Raw genomic sequence first — 16,509 nt, forward strand, 5'->3', positions numbered from 1 at the left:
AGTGTCAGCTCTGTGGGTGCAGGGAGATGGCTGTTCTTATTGCTGAGCACTCCTCCCCATTACACCTCATGTAGAGTGTCAGCTCTGGGTGCAGGGAGATGGCTGTTCTTATTGTTGAGCATTCCTCCCCATTACACCTCATGTAGAGTGTCAGCTCTGTGGGTGCAGGGAGCTGGCTGTTCTTATTGCTGAGCACTCCTCCCCATTACACCTCATGTAGAGTGTCAGCTCTGTGGGTGCAGGGAGATGGCTGTTCTTATTGCTGAGCGCTCCTCCCCATTACGCCTCATGTAGAGTGTCAGCTCTGTGGGTGCAGGGAGCTGGCTGTTCTTATTGAGCGCTCCTCCCCATTGCGCCTCATGTAGAGTGTCAGCTCTGTGGGTGCAGGGAGATGGCTGTTCTCCTTATTGCTGAGTACTCCTCCCCATTACGCCTCATGTAGAGTGTCAGCTCTGTGGGTGCAGGGAGCTGGCTGTTCTTATTGAGCGCTCCTCCCCATTGCGCCTCATGTAGAGTGTCAGCTCTGTGGGTGCAGGGAGATGGCTGTTCTCCTTATTGCTGAGCACTCCTCCCCATTACACATCATGTAGAGTGTCAGTTCTGGGTGCAGGGAGATGGCTGTTCTTATTGTTGAGCGCTCCTCCCCATTACACCTCATGTAGAGTGTCAGCTCTGTGGGTGCAGGGAGCTGGCTGTTATTGCTGAGCACTCCTCCCCATTACACATCATGTAGAGTGTCAGCTCTGTGGGTGCAGAGAGCTGGCTATTCTTATTGCTGAGCACTCCTCCCCATTACACCTCATGTAGAGTGTCAGCTCTGGGTGCAGGGAGATGGCTGTTCTTATTGTTGAGCATTCCTCCCCATTACACATCATGTAGAGTGTCAGCTCTGTGGGTGCAGGGAGATGGCTGTTCTTATTGCTGAGCACTCCTCCCCATTACACCTCATGTAGAGTGTCAGCTCTGGGTGCAGGGAGATGGCTGTTCTTATTGTTGAGCATTCCTCCCCATTACACCTCATGTAGAGTGTCAGCTCTGTGGGTGCAGGGAGCTGGCTGTTCTTATTGCTGAGCACTCCTCCCCATTACACCTCATGTAGAGTGTCAGCTCTGTGGGTGCAGGGAGATGGCTGTTCTCCTTATTGCTGAGCGCTCCTCCCCATTACGCCTCATGTAGAGTGTCAGCTCTGTGGGTGCAGGGAGCTGGCTGTTCTTATTGAGCGCTCCTCCCCATTGCGCCTCATGTAGACTGTCAGCTCTGTGGGTGCAGGGAGATGGCTGTTCTCCTTATTGCTGAGTACTCCTCCCCATTACGCCTCATGTAGAGTGTCAGCTCTGTGGGTGCAGGGAGCTGGCTGTTCTTATTGAGCGCTCCTCCCCATTGCGCCTCATGTAGAGTGTCAGCTCTGTGGGTGCAGGGAGATGGCTGTTCTCCTTATTGCTGAGCACTCCTCCCCATTACACATCATGTAGAGTGTCAGTTCTGGGTGCAGGGAGATGGCTGTTCTTATTGTTGAGCGCTCCTCCCCATTACACCTCATGTAGAGTGTCAGCTCTGTGGGTGCAGGGAGCTGGCTGTTATTGCTGAGCACTCCTCCCCATTACACATCATGTAGAGTGTCAGCTCTGTGGGTGCAGAGAGCTGGCTATTCTTATTGCTGAGCACTCCTCCCCATTACACCTCATGTAGAGTGTCAGCTCTGGGTGCAGGGAGATGGCTGTTCTTATTGTTGAGCATTCCTCCCCATTACACATCATGTAGAGTGTCAGCTCTGTGGGTGCAGGGAGATGGCTGTTCTTATTGCTGAGCACTCCTCCCCATTACACCTCATGTAGAGTGTCAGCTCTGGGTGCAGGGAGATGGCTGTTCTTATTGTTGAGCATTCCTCCCCATTACACCTCATGTAGAGTGTCAGCTCTGTGGGTGCAGGGAGCTGGCTGTTCTTATTGCTGAGCACTCCTCCCCATTACACCTCATGTAGAGTGTCAGCTCTGTGGGTGCAGGGAGATGGCTGTTCTCATTATTGCTGAGCGCTCCTCCCCATTACGCCTCATGTAGAGTGTCAGCTCTGTGGGTGCAGGGAGCTGGCTGTTCTTATTGAGCGCTCCTCCCCATTGCGCCTCATGTAGAGTGTCAGCTCTGTGGGTGCAGGGAGATGGCTGTTCTCCTTATTGCTGAGTACTCCTCCCCATTACGCCTCATGTAGAGTGTCAGCTCTGTGGGTGCAGGGAGTTGGCTGTTCTTATTGAGCGCTCCTCCCCATTGCGCCTCATGTAGAGTGTCAGCTCTGTGGGTGCAGGGAGATGGCTGTTCTCCTTATTGCTGAGCACTCCTCCCCATTACACATCATGTAGAGTGTCAGTTCTGGGTGCAGGGAGATGGCTGTTCTTATTGTTGAGCGCTCCTCCCCATTACACCTCATGTAGAGTGTCAGCTCTGTGGGTGCAGGGAGCTGGCTGTTATTGCTGAGCACTCCTCCCCATTACACATCATGTAGAGTGTCAGCTCTGTGGGTGCAGGGAGCTGGCTGTTCTTATTGCTGAGCACTCCCCCCCATTACACCTCATGTAGAGTGTCAGCTCTGTGGGTGCAGGGAGATGGCTGTTCTCCTTATTGCTGAGCGCTCCTCCCCATTACATATCATGTAGAGTGTCAGCTCTGTGGGTGCAGTGAGATGGCTGTTCTTATTGTTGAGCACTCCTCCCCATTACACCTCATGTAGAGTGTCAGCTCTGTGGGTGCAGGGAGATGGCTGTTCTTATTGCTGAGCACTCCTCCCCATTACACCTCATGTAGAGTGTCAGCTCTGGGTGCAGGGAGATGGCTGTTCTTATTGTTGCTGAGCACTCCTCCCCATTACACCTCATGTAGAGTGTCAGCTCTGTGGGTGCAGGGAGCTGGCTGTTCTCCTTATTGTTGAGCACTCCTCCCCATTACACCTCATGTAGAGTGTCAGCTCTGTGGGTGCAGGGAGCTGGCTGTTCTCCTTATTGTTGAGCACTCCTCCCCATTACACCTCATGTAGAGTGTCAGCTCTGTGGGTGCAGAGAGCTGGCTATTCTTATTGCTGAGCACTCCTCCCCATTACACCTCATGTAGAGTGTCAGCTCTGGGTGCAGGGAGATGGCTGTTCTTATTGTTGAGCATTCCTCCCCATTACACATCATGTAGAGTGTCAGCTCTGTGGGTGCAGGGAGATGGCTGTTCTTATTGCTGAGCACTCCTCCCCATTACACCTCATGTAGAGTGTCAGCTCTGGGTGCAGGGAGATGGCTGTTCTTATTGTTGAGCATTCCTCCCCATTACACCTCATGTAGAGTGTCAGCTCTGTGGGTGCAGGGAGCTGGCTGTTCTTATTGCTGAGCACTCCTCCCCATTACACCTCATGTAGAGTGTCAGCTCTGTGGGTGCAGGGAGATGGCTGTTCTCCTTATTGCTGAGCGCTCCTCCCCATTACGCCTCATGTAGAGTGTCAGCTCTGTGGGTGCAGGGAGCTGGCTGTTCTTATTGAGCGCTCCTCCCCATTGCGCCTCATGTAGAGTGTCAGCTCTGTGGGTGCAGGGAGATGGCTGTTCTCCTTATTGCTGAGTACTCCCCATTACGCCTCATGTAGAGTGTCAGCTCTGTGGGTGCAGGGAGCTGGCTGTTCTTATTGAGCGCTCCTCCCCATTGCGCCTCATGTAGAGTGTCAGCTCTGTGGGTGCAGGGAGATGGCTGTTCTTATTGCTGAGCACTCCTCCCCATTACACATCATGTAGAGTGTCAGTTCTGGGTGCAGGGAGATGGCTGTTCTTATTGTTGAGCGCTCCTCCCCATTACACCTCATGTAGAGTGTCAGCTCTGTGGGTGCAGGGAGCTGGCTGTTATTGCTGAGCACTCCTCCCCATTACACCTCATGTAGAGTGTCAGCTCTGTGGGTGCAGGGAGCTGGCTGTTATTGCTGAGCACTCCTCCCCATTACACATCATGTAGAGTGTCAGCTCTGTGGGTGCAGGGAGCTGGCTGTTCTTATTGTTGAGCACTCCCCCCCCATTACACCTCATGTAGAGTGTCAGCTCTGTGGGTGCAGGGAGATGGCTGTTCTCCTTATTGCTGAGCGCTCCTCCCCATTACATATCATGTAGAGTGTCAGCTCTGTGGGTGCAGTGAGATGGCTGTTCTTATTGTTGAGCACTCCTCCCCATTACACCTCATGTAGAGTGTCAGCTCTGTGGGTGCAGGGAGATGGCTGTTCTTATTGCTGAGCACTCCTCCCCATTACACCTCATGTAGAGTGTCAGCTCTGGGTGCAGGGAGATGGCTGTTCTTATTGTTGAGCATTCCTCCCCATTACACCTCATGTAGAGTGTCAGCTCTGTGGGTGCAGGGAGCTGGCTGTTCTTATTGCTGAGCACTCCTCCCCATTACACCTCATGTAGAGTGTCAGCTCTGTGGGTGCAGGGAGATGGCTGTTCTCCTTATTGCTGAGCGCTCCTCCCCATTACGCCTCATGTAGAGTGTCAGCTCTGTGGGTGCAGGGAGCTGGCTGTTCTTATTGAGCGCTCCTCCCCATTGCGCCTCATGTAGAGTGTCAGCTCTGTGGGTGCAGGGAGATGGCTGTTCTCCTTATTGCTGAGTACTCCTCCCCATTACGCCTCATGTAGAGTGTCAGCTCTGTGGGTGCAGGGAGCTGGCTGTTCTTATTGAGCGCTCCTCCCCATTGCGCCTCATGTAGAGTGTCAGCTCTGTGGGTGCAGGGAGATGGCTGTTCTTATTGCTGAGCACTCCTCCCCATTACACATCATGTAGAGTGTCAGTTCTGGGTGCAGGGAGATGGCTGTTCTTATTGTTGAGCGCTCCTCCCCATTACACCTCATGTAGAGTGTCAGCTCTGTGGGTGCAGGGAGCTGGCTGTTATTGCTGAGCACTCCTCCCCATTACACATCATGTAGAGTGTCAGCTCTGTGGGTGCAGGGAGCTGGCTGTTCTTATTGCTGAGCACTCCCCCCCATTACACCTCATGTAGAGTGTCAGCTCTGTGGGTGCAGGGAGATGGCTGTTCTCCTTATTGCTGAGCGCTCCTCCCCATTACATATCATGTAGAGTGTCAGCTCTGTGGGTGCAGTGAGATGGCTGTTCTTATTGTTGAGCACTCCTCCCCATTACACCTCATGTTGAGTGTCAGCTCTGTGGGTGCAGGGAGCTGGCTGTTCTTATTGCTGAGCACTCCTTCCCATTACGCCTCATATGGAGTGTCAGCTCTGTGGGTGCAAGGAGATGGCTGTTCTCCTTATTGCTGAGCACTCCTCCCCATTACACCTCATGAGATTGTCAGCTCTGTGGGTGCAGGGAGATGGCTGTTCTTATTGCTGAGCACTCCTCCCCATTACACCTCATGTAGAGTGTCAGCTCTGTGGGTGCAGGGAGCTGGCTGTTCTTATTGTTGAGCACTCCTCCCCATTACACCTCATGTAGAGTGTCAGCTCTGTGGGTGCAGGGAGCTGGCTGTTGTTATTGTTGAGTATTCCTCCCCATTGCGCCTCATGTAGAGTGTCAGCTCTGTGGGTGCAGGGAGCTGGCTGTTCTTATTGTTGAGCACTCCTCCCCATTACACCTCATGTAGAGTGTCAGCTCTGTGGGTGCAGGGAGCTGGCTGTTGTTATTGTTGAGTATTCCTCCCCATTGCGCCTCATGTAGAGTGTCAGCTCTGTGGGTGCAGGGAGATGGCTGTTCTCCTTATTGCTGAGCGCTCCTCCCCATTACATATCATGTAGAGTGTCAACTCTGTGTGCAGGGAGATGGCTGTTCTTATTGTTGAGCGCTCCTCCCCATTACACCTCATGTAGAGTGTCAGCTCTGTGGGTGCAGGGAGCTGGCTGTTCTTATTGCTGAGCGCTCCTCCCCATTACACCTCATGTAGAGTGTCAGCTCTGTAGTTGTGATGGTGGCCGGCGGCGGGCAGCGGCTGGTCAGCTGAGGTTTACTCAGGCTGGCCACCTTGCGATGGTAGGAAACTGCATCCGTAGACACAGTCCCTGGCTTTGCCACTCCCGGAAAATGGGGCCAACGCCCCCGTTTCTGGGAAAGCCCGCATCGCCCCTTAAATGCCTCTGCCTGTCAACCAGGCTTCTGCACATTCATAGAACGGCTCCTGCGCACGCTCATATTTCTAATCTGGAATCTGCAACCAGCATTGCGCACAACTGAATCAGGCCTTGTGTCAATATTAACTGTGATGCAGTCAGAACAGCATCGCCAGCCACACCTTACCTCTTGTGTTGCTGCTGGAGCCATGAGGAGTGACTTGTGCAGTAGCTCCCCCTCTGCCATTTCACTTATACTATACAATGAGCTTTCCATACCCCCTGTCCTCGGTAGTGATGGACATCGGAAGCCGATGGTTAGCAATCATCAATGTTTCTGATTCGATGGAAATACTTTTTTCATCAAATACCGGAAACTCGATGGTTGCCAGCCATTGAATGCAGCTTTCCGATGCCCAGATGGCTGGCTGTGAAGGGGGAGCACACACCCCTGCTCTGCAAAGCAGCAGGAGAATAGATGCAGTGCGTATGTTCTGTATAGGGGGAGCCTGGGGGCAGCCCAGCATCTCGGAGAGTGCTGGGCATGCCCCCACAGTGACACGAGCTGGGGTGCCGAAAGGCTCCACCCCTTTCCCAGAGTTTCCGTCCCCTTTTCGGCCGGTACTATGACCATCGCATTGAATTGTTGCTATGCAATGGCTAGTTGCCATGGCATCGCATCTGATTTGATGTCGGAAGCCTGGCAACTATTCGATGCCGGGATTCCGATGTCCATCCCTAGTCCTCGGCCGGTACAGGTCAGTTGGCACAAGAGTCTTCCTTACCTAAATGGTGGTTTCTCTGCAATGGGGAACCTCTGTAGCAATTGATCCTCCCTGGGCAGAAGGTGGCTTTAGGGCCTTATTCAGAGCCGCTCGTAAGCTCCGAGCGATGTTTGCCCAACTGCGCATGCGTACGGATCATAATACGCATGCGCGAACCAGTCAGTGCGGGCGAAAATCGTTTGTTCGCTAAATAGCGAATGCCTGCTAATATGAGTGACAGGAGGAGGCGTATGTGGGTGGTAACAGGGGAAGGTGCTTGTAAACGGGGAGTGGAGATCCGAACGCAGGCGTGCTTAAAGGTCAAAACGGGCGTTTTATGGGTGTGCATAATTAATACAGCAGCGTCATTGACCACGTCACTGGGTTATTTTATAGTCAGAACTGCTTGCAAGATTGTGGTAGGAAAATCCAACCACGAGAATAGCGAGCAGTTCATACCCTGGTCGATGTACTCGATTAATCTAATAAATAGCGGACATGAGGTAGGATGCGAGCGGCCAGGGGGCGTAGTTATCCAAAAAACGACCGCAAGTTTTGTTCGCTCGTTCAGACATAGAGGCGTGAACAGACCGCAAAGAGCGAACGGTTCATTTGAATAGCCACCCCCTTTTCCTGAACGACCGTCCGCAAATTGCGTCTGGCTCTGAATCAGGCCCTTAAGCTGGCCACACACTAGACCAACTTACATCCAACCAGCCAACTTGTTGATTGGTTGGAATGAAAATCTGGTAAGGAATGGGAGTAATTGACAATCAGCAATTTGCTCCCAAACTCCGGAAAATGGACAAAAACTGTTGTTTGAACAAATTGTTTAGATCAAACATTTAACAAACTTGTCTGACGCCATTTTCATCTGTTTTCTGGCATTTAGGAGCAAATTGCTGATCATCAGTTACTCCCAAACATTACCAGATTTTCATTCCAACCAATCAACAAGTTGGCTGGTTGGACAGATAATCTTTAGATGTGTGGCCAGCTTTAGTCTGTATTTACTATTCACATAGGTGATTGAATGGTCTGGTAGATGTCTTTTTGCGTAGGAATATAACAAATGTCAGCACCATATAGCAAAGGTTCAGCCAGCTAATACATAGTAAGAGAGGTATTGGTGCATGGCAAAATGTGACAGTTTCTTTAAAATGTGTGCCTTAATGAAGATTACTGTTCCAGAGCCTTTTCCATCTAATCCTGCCAGTCATGGATAATCTCCAGCCACTGCCTCTTCTATCTCTTCAGTCTCAACCCCCTTGTGTCTCTATAGCACTCCAATGTCTCTCCAGGCCCCCCAGTGTCTCTACAGATAATCAATGTTTCTCCAGTCTTTTGGTGTCACTCCAGCCTCCTTGTCTCTCCAGACCCCTGTGTCGTTGCCGTTTCGGTCCCCTTCTGTCTCTCCAGCTGCCCAGTGCGTCTCCAACCCATCTATCTGTTCAGCTCCCTTGTTTTTTCAGCTATGCAGTGTCTCTTGTGCAGTGTTGGTCATGTACGTGAAGGTGTAAATGATGTGGATCAAGTACGTGGAGGTGTAAATGATGTGAATCATGTACGTTGAGGTGAAAATGATGTTGGTTATGTATGTTTAGGTTTGCTTGATGTGGGTCATATATCTGGAGGTGTGATTGATGTGGGTTTTGTATGTTGAGGTGTAAATTATGTGGGTCATGTATTTTAAGGTGTAAATGATGTGGGACATGTATGTGGAGGTGTAAATGATGTGGGTCATGTATGTGGAGTGTGATTGATGTGGGTCCTGTATGTGGAGGTGTGAATGATGTGGATCATGTATCTGGAGGTGTGAATGATGTGGGTCCTGTATGTGGACGTGTGAATGATGTGGGTCCTGTATGTGGAGGTGTGAATGATGTGGGTCCTGTATGTAGAGGTGTGAATGATGTGGGTCCTGTATGCGGAGGTGTGAATGATGTGGGTCATGTATGCGGAGGTGTGAATGATGTGGGTCATGTATGCGGAGGTGTGAATGATGTGGGTCATGTATGCGGAGGTGTGAATGATGTGGGTCATGTATGCGGAGGTGTGAATGATGTGGGTCATGTATGCGGAGGTGTGAATGATGTGGGTCATGTATGTGGAGGTGTGAATGATGTGGGTCATGTATGTTGAGCTGTGATTGATGTGGGTCATGTATGTGGAGGTGTAAATGATGTGGGTCATGTATGTGGAGGTGTAAATGATGTGGGTCAGGTATGTGGAGGTGTGATTGATGTGGGTCATGTATGTTGTGGTGTGATTGATGTGGGTCATGTATGTTGAGGTGTAAATGATGTGGGTCATGTATGTGGAGGAGTAAACGATGTGGGTCATGTATGTGGAGGTGTGATTGATGTGGGTCATGTATTTTAATGTGTAAATGATGTGGGTCATGTAAGTTGAGGTGTAAATGATGTGGGTCATGTATGTTGAGGTGTGATTGATGTGGGTCATGTATGTTGAGGTGTGATTGATGTGGGTCCTGTATGTTGAGGTGTGATTGATGTGGGTCATGTATGGATGTGTGATAAATGTGGGTCATGTATGGATGTGTGATAAATGTGGGTCATGTATGTGGAGGTTTAAATGATGTGGGTCATGTATGTTGAGGCGTAAATGATGTGGGCCATTTATGTGGAGGTGTGATTGATGTGGGTCATGTATGTTTCGGTGTAATTGATGTGGGTCATGTATGTGGAGGTATGATTGATGTGGGTCATGTATGTTGAGGTGTGATTGATGTGGGTCATGTATGTTGAGGTGTAAATGATGTGGGTCATGTATGTTGAGGTGTAAATAATGTGGGTCATGTATGTGGAGGTGTATATGATGTGGGTCATGTATGTTTTAGTGTGATTTGATGTGGGTTATGTATGTTCAGGTGTGATTGATGTGGGTCATGTATGTTGAGGTGTGATTGTTGTGGGTCATGTATTTTAATGGGTAAATGATGTGGGTCATGTACTTTAATGGGTAAATGATGTGGGTCATGTATGTTTAGGTGTAAATGATGTGGGTCATGTATGTTGAGGTGTAAATGATGTGGGTCATGTATGTTGAGGTGTTATTGATGTGGGTCATGTATGTTGAGGTGTGATTGATGTGGGTCATGTATGTGGAGGTGTGATTGATGTGGGTCATGTATGTTCATGAGTGATTGATGTGGGTCATGTATGTAGAGGTGTGATTGTTGTGGGTCATGAATGTGGAGGTGTAAATCATTTGGGTCATGTATGCGGAGGTGTGATTGATGTGGGTCATGTATTTTAATGTGTAAATGATGTGGGTCATGTATGTGGAGGTGTAAATGATGTGGGTCATGTATGGAGGTGTGATTGATGTAGGTCATGTATGTTGAGCCATGATTGATGTGGGTCATGTATGTTGAGGTGTAAATGATGTGGGTCATATATGTGGAGGTGTGATTGATGTGGGTTTTGTATGTTGAGGTGTAAATTATGTGGGTCATGTATTTTAAGGTGTGAATGATGTGGGTCATGTATGTGGAGGTGTGAATGATTTGGGTCATGTATGTGGAGGTGTGAATGATGTGGGTCATGTACGTGGAGGTGTGAATTATGTGGGTCATGTACGTGGAGGTGTGAATGATGTGGGTCATGTACGTTGAGGTGTAAATGATGTGGGTCATGTACATTGAGGTGTAAATGATGTGGGTCATGTATGTTCAGGTGTGATTGATGTTGGTCATGTACGTGGAGGTATAAATGATGTGGGTCATGTACGTGGAGGTGTAAATGATGTGGGTCATGTATGTGGAGGTGTGAATGATGTGGATCATGTATGTGGAGGTGTAAATGATGTGGGTCATGTATGTGGAGGTGTAAATGATGTGGGTCATGTATGATGAGTGATTGTTGTGGGTCATGAATGTGGAGGTGTAAATCATTTGAGTCATGTATGCGGAGGTGTGATTGATGTGGGTCATGTATGTGGAGGTGTAAATGATGTGGGTCATGTATGGAGGTGTGATTGATGTGGGTCATGTATGTGGAGGTATGAATGATGTGGGTCATGTATGTGGATGTGTAAATGATGTGGGTCATATATGTGGAGGTGTAAATGATGTGGGTCATGTATGTGGAGGTGTGATTGATGTGGGTCATGTATGTGGAGGTGTGATTGATGTGGGTCATGTATGTGGAGGTGTGATTGATGTGGGTCATGTATGTGGAGGTGTGATTGATGTGGGTCATGTATGTTGAGGTGTGATTGATGTGGGTCATGTATGTGGAGGTGATTGATGTGGGTCATGTATGTTCATGAGTGATTGATGTGGGTCATGTATGTAGAGGTGTGATTGTTGTGGGTCATGAATGTGGAGGTGTAAATCATTTGAGTCATGTATGCGGAGGTGTGATTGATGTGGGTCATGTATGTGGAGGTGTAAATGATGTGGGTCATGTATGGAGGTGTGATTGATGTGGGTCATGTATGTTGAGCCATGATTGATGTGGGTCATGTATGTTGAGGTGTAAATGATGTGGGTCATATATGTGGAGGTGTGATTGATATGGGTTTTGTATGTGGAGGTATGAATGATGTGGGTCATGTATGTGGAGGTGTAAATGATGTGGGTCATATATGTGGAGGTGTAAATGATGTGGGTCATGTATGTGGAGGTGTGATTGATGTGGGTCATGTATGTGGAGGTGTGATTGATGTGGGTCCTGTATGTGGAGGTATGATTGATGTGGGTCATGTATGGAGGTGTGATTGATGTGGGTCATGTATGTGGAGGTGTGATTGATGTGGGTCATGTATGTGGAGGTGTGATTGATGTGGGTCATGTATGTTGAGCCGTGATTGATGTGGGTCATGTATGTTGAGGTGTAAATGATGTGGGTCATGTATGTTGAGTGATTGATGTAGGTCATGTATGTAGAGGTGTGATTGTTGTGGGTCATGAATGTGGAGGTGTAAATCATTTGGGTCATGTATGCGGAGGTGTGATTGATGTGGGTCATGTATGTGGAGGTGTGATTGATGTGGGTCATGTATGGAGGTGTGATTGATGTGGGTCCTGTATGTTGAGCCCTGATTGATGTGGGTCATGTATGTTGAGGTGTAATTGATGTGGGTCATATATGTGGAGGTGTGATTGATATGGGTTTTGTATGTTGAGGTGTAAATGATGTGGGTCATGTATTTGGAGGTGTAAATGATGTGGGTCATGTATGTGGAGGTGTAAATGATGTGGGTCATATATGTGGAGGTGTAAATGATGTGGGTCATGTATGTGGAGGTGTGATTGATGTGGGTCATGTATGTGGAGGTGTGATTGATGTGGTCATGTATGTTCAGCCATGATTGATGTGGGTCATGTATGTTGAGGTGTAAATGATGTGGGTCATATATGTGGAGGTGTGATTGATATGGGTTTTGTATGTGGAGGTATGATTGATGTGGGTCATGTATGTTGAGGTGTAAATGACGTGGGTCATGTATGTGGAGGTGAGATTGATGTGGGTCATGTATGTTCAGGTGAGGTTGATGTGGGTCATGTATGTGGAGGTGTAAATGATGTCGGTCATGTATGTTGAGGTGTGATTGATGTGGGTCATGTATATGGAGGTGTGATTGATGTGGGTCATGTATTTTAATGTGTAAATTATGTGGGTCATGTAAGTTGAGGAGTAAACGATGCGGGTCATGTATGTGGAGTGTGATTGATGTGGGTCATCTATGTGGAGGTGTGATTGATGTGGGTCATGTATGTGGAGGTGTGAATGCTGTGGGTCATGTATGTGGAGTTGTGAATGATGTGGGTCATGTATGTGGAGGTGTGAATGATGTGGGTCATGTATGTGGAGGTGTGATTGATGTGGGTCATGTATGTGGAGGTTTAAATGATGTGGGACATGTATATTGAGGCGTAAATGATGTGGGTCATTTATGTGGAGGTGTGAATGATGTGGGTCATTTATGTGGAGGTGTCATTGATGTGGGTCATGTATGTGGAGGTATGAATGATGTGGGTCATGTATGTGGAGGTGTGATTGATGTGGGTCATGTATGTGGAGGTGTGATTGATGTGGGTCATGTATGTGGAGGTGTAAATGATTTGGGTCATGTATGTGGAGGTGTGATTGATGTGGGTCATGTATATGGAGGTGTGATTGATGTGGGTCATGTATTTTAATGTGTAAATTATGTGGGTCATGTAAGTTGAGGAGTAAACGATGTGGGTCATGTATGTGGAGGTGCGATTGATGTGGGTCATGTATGTGGAGGTGCGATTGATGTGGGTCATGTATGTGGAGGTGTGATTGATGTGGGTCATGTATGTGGAGGTTTAAATGATTTGGGTAATGTATGTTGAGGTGTAAATGATGTGGGTCATGTATGTTGAGGTGTGATTGATGTGGGTCATGTAAGTTGAGGTATAAATGATGTGGGTCATGTATGTTGAGGCGTAAATGATGTGGGTCATTTATGTGGAGGTGTGATTGATGTGGCTCATGTATTTGAAGGCGTGAATGATGTGGGTCATTAATGTGGAGGTGTGAATGATGTGGGTCATGTATGAGGAGGTGTGAATGATGTGGGTCATGTATGTGGAGGTGTGAATGATGTGGGTCATGTATGTGGAGTTGTGAATGATGTGTGTCATGTATGTGGAGGTGTGAATGATGTGGGTCATGTATGTGGAGGTTTGTTTGTGGGTCATGTATATTGAGGTGTAAATGATGTAGGTCATGTATGGAGGTGTGATTGATGTGGGTCATGTATATTGAGGTGTAAATTATGTGGGTCATGTAAGTTGAGGTTTAATTGATGTGGGTCATGTATGTTGAGGTGTGATTGATGTGGGTCATGTATATAGAGGTGTGATTGTTGTGGGTCATGTATGTGGAGATGCAAATTATGTGGGTCATGTATGTGGAGGTTTAAATGATGTGGGTCATGTATGTTGAGGTTTAAATGATGTGGGTCATGTATGTGGAAGTGTGATTGATGTGGGTCATGTATGTTGAGGAGCGTATGATGTGGGTCATGTATGTGGAGGTGTGATTGATGTGGGTCATGTATGTTGAGGTGTGATTGATGTGGGTCATGTATGTGGAGGTGTGATTGATGTGGGTCATGTATGTGGAGGTGTAAATGATTTGGGTCATGTATGTAGAGGTGTGATTTATGTGGGTCATGTATGTGGAGGTGTGATTGATGTGGGACATGTATGAGGAGGTGTAAATGATGTGAGTCATGTATGTGGAGGTGTGATTGATGTGGGTCATGTATTTTAATGTGTAAATGATGTGGGTCATGTATGTTTAGGTGTAAATGATGTTGGTCATTTATGTGGAGGTGTGATTGATGTGGGTCATGTATGTTGAGGTTTGATTGATGTGGGTCATGTATGTGGAGGTGTAAATGATGTGGGTCATGTATGTGGAGGTATGAATGATGTGGGTCATGTATGTTGAGGTGTGATTGATGTGGGTCATGTATGTTGAGGTGTATATGATGTGGGTCATGTATGGATGTGTGATTGATGTGGGTCATGTATGTGGAGGTGTGATTGATCTGGGTCATGTATGTGGAGGTGTGATTGATGTGGGTCATGTATGTTGATGAGTGATTGATGTGGGTCATGAATGTGGAGGAGTAAATAATTTGGGTCATGGATGCGGAGGTGTGATTGATGTGGGTCATGTATTTTAATGTGTAAATGATGTGGGTCATGTATATGGAGGTGTAAATGATGTGGGTCATGTATGTGGAGGTGTGATTGATGTGAGTCATGTATGTGGAGGTGTAAATGATTTGGGTCATGTATGTGGAGGTGTGATTGATGTGGGTCATGTATGTTGAGGTGTTATTGATGTGGGACATGTATGTGGAGGTGTAAATGATGTGGGTCATGTATGTGGAGGTGTGATTGATGTGGGTCATGTATGTTTAGGTGTAAATGATGTGGGTCATGTATGTAGAGGTGTCATTGATGTGGGTCATGTATTTTAATGTGTAAATGATGTGGGTCATGTATGTTTAGCTGTAAATGATGTGGGTCATGTATATGGAGGTGTTAATGATGTGGGTCATGTATGGAGGTGTGATTGATGTGGTTCATATACGTGCAGGTGTGAATGATGTGGGTCATATGCGTGGAGGTGTAAATGATGTGGGGCATGTACGTTGAGGTGTAAATGATTTTGGTCATGTATGTTGAGATGTGATTGATGTGGGTCATATATGTGGAGGTGTGATTGATGTGGGTCATGTATGTTGATGAGTGATTGATGTGGGTCATGTATGTAGAGGTGTGATTGTTGTGGGTCATGAATGTGGAGGTGTAAATCATTTGGGTCATGTATGCGGAGGTGTGATTGATGTGGGTCATGTATGTGGAGGTGTAAATGATTTGGGTCATGTATGTTGAGGTGTGATTAATATGGGTCATGTATGTTGACTTGTGCTTGATGTGGGTCATGTATGTGGAGGTGTAAATGATGTGGGTCATGTATGTGGAGGTGTGATTGATGTGGGTCATGTATGTGGAGGTGTGATTGATGTGGGTCATGTATGTTGAGGTGTGATTAATGTGGGTCATGTATTTTAAAGTGTAAATGATGTGGGTCATGTATGTTGAGGTGTTATTGATGTGAGTCATGTATGTTGAGGTGTGATTGATGTGGGTCATGTATGTGGAGGTGTGATTGATGTGGGTCATGTATGATGATGAGTGATGTGGGTCATGTTTGTTGAGGTGTGATTGTTGTGGGTCATGAATGTGGAGGTGTAAATCATTTGGGTCATGTATGCGGAGGTGTGATTGATGTGGGTCATGTATGTTGAGCCATGATTGATGTGGGTCATGTATGTGGAGGTGTAAATGATGTGGGTCATGTATGTGGATGTGTGATTAATGTGGGTCATGTATGTGGAGGTGCAAATTATGTGGGTCATGTATGTGGAGGTGTGATTGATGTGGTCATGTATGTGGAGGTGTAATTGATGTGGGACATGTATGTGGCAGTGTAAATGATGTGTCATGTATGGAGGTGTGATTGATGTGGGTCATGTATGTGAAGGTGTGATTGATGTGGGTCATGTATGTTGATGAGTGATTGATGTGGGTCATGTATGTAGAGGTGTGATTGTTGTGGGTCATGAATGTGGAGGTGTAAATCATTTGGGTCATGTATGTGGAGGTGTGATTGATGTGGGTCATGTATGTGGAGGTGTAAATGATTTGGGTCATGTATGTTGATGTGTGATTAATATGGGTCATGTATGTTGACTTGTGCTTGATGTGGGTCATGTATGTGAAGGTGTGATTGATGTGGGTCATGTATGTTGATGAGTGATTGATGTGGGTCATGTATGTAGAGGTGTGATTGTTGTGGGTCATGAATGTGGAGGTGTAAATCATTTGGGTCATGTATGTGGAGGTGTGATTGATGTGAGTTATGTATGTGGAGGTGTAAATGGTTTGGGTCATGTATGTTGAGGTGTGATTGTTGTGGGTCATGTATGTTGAGGTGTGATTGATGTGGGTCATGTATGTTGAGGTGTGATTGATGTGGGTCATGTATGTTGAGGTGTGATTAATGTGGGTCATGTATTTTAATGTGTAAATGATGTGGGCATGTATGTTGATGTGTTATTGATGTGAGTCATGTATGTGAAGGTGTGATTGATGTGGGTCATGT

This window comes from Taudactylus pleione, unplaced genomic scaffold, assembly GCF_031769625.1.
Source record: "Taudactylus pleione unplaced genomic scaffold, aTauple2 ptg000634l, whole genome shotgun sequence".
NCBI classification, from domain to species: Eukaryota; Metazoa; Chordata; class Amphibia; order Anura; family Myobatrachidae; genus Taudactylus; species Taudactylus pleione.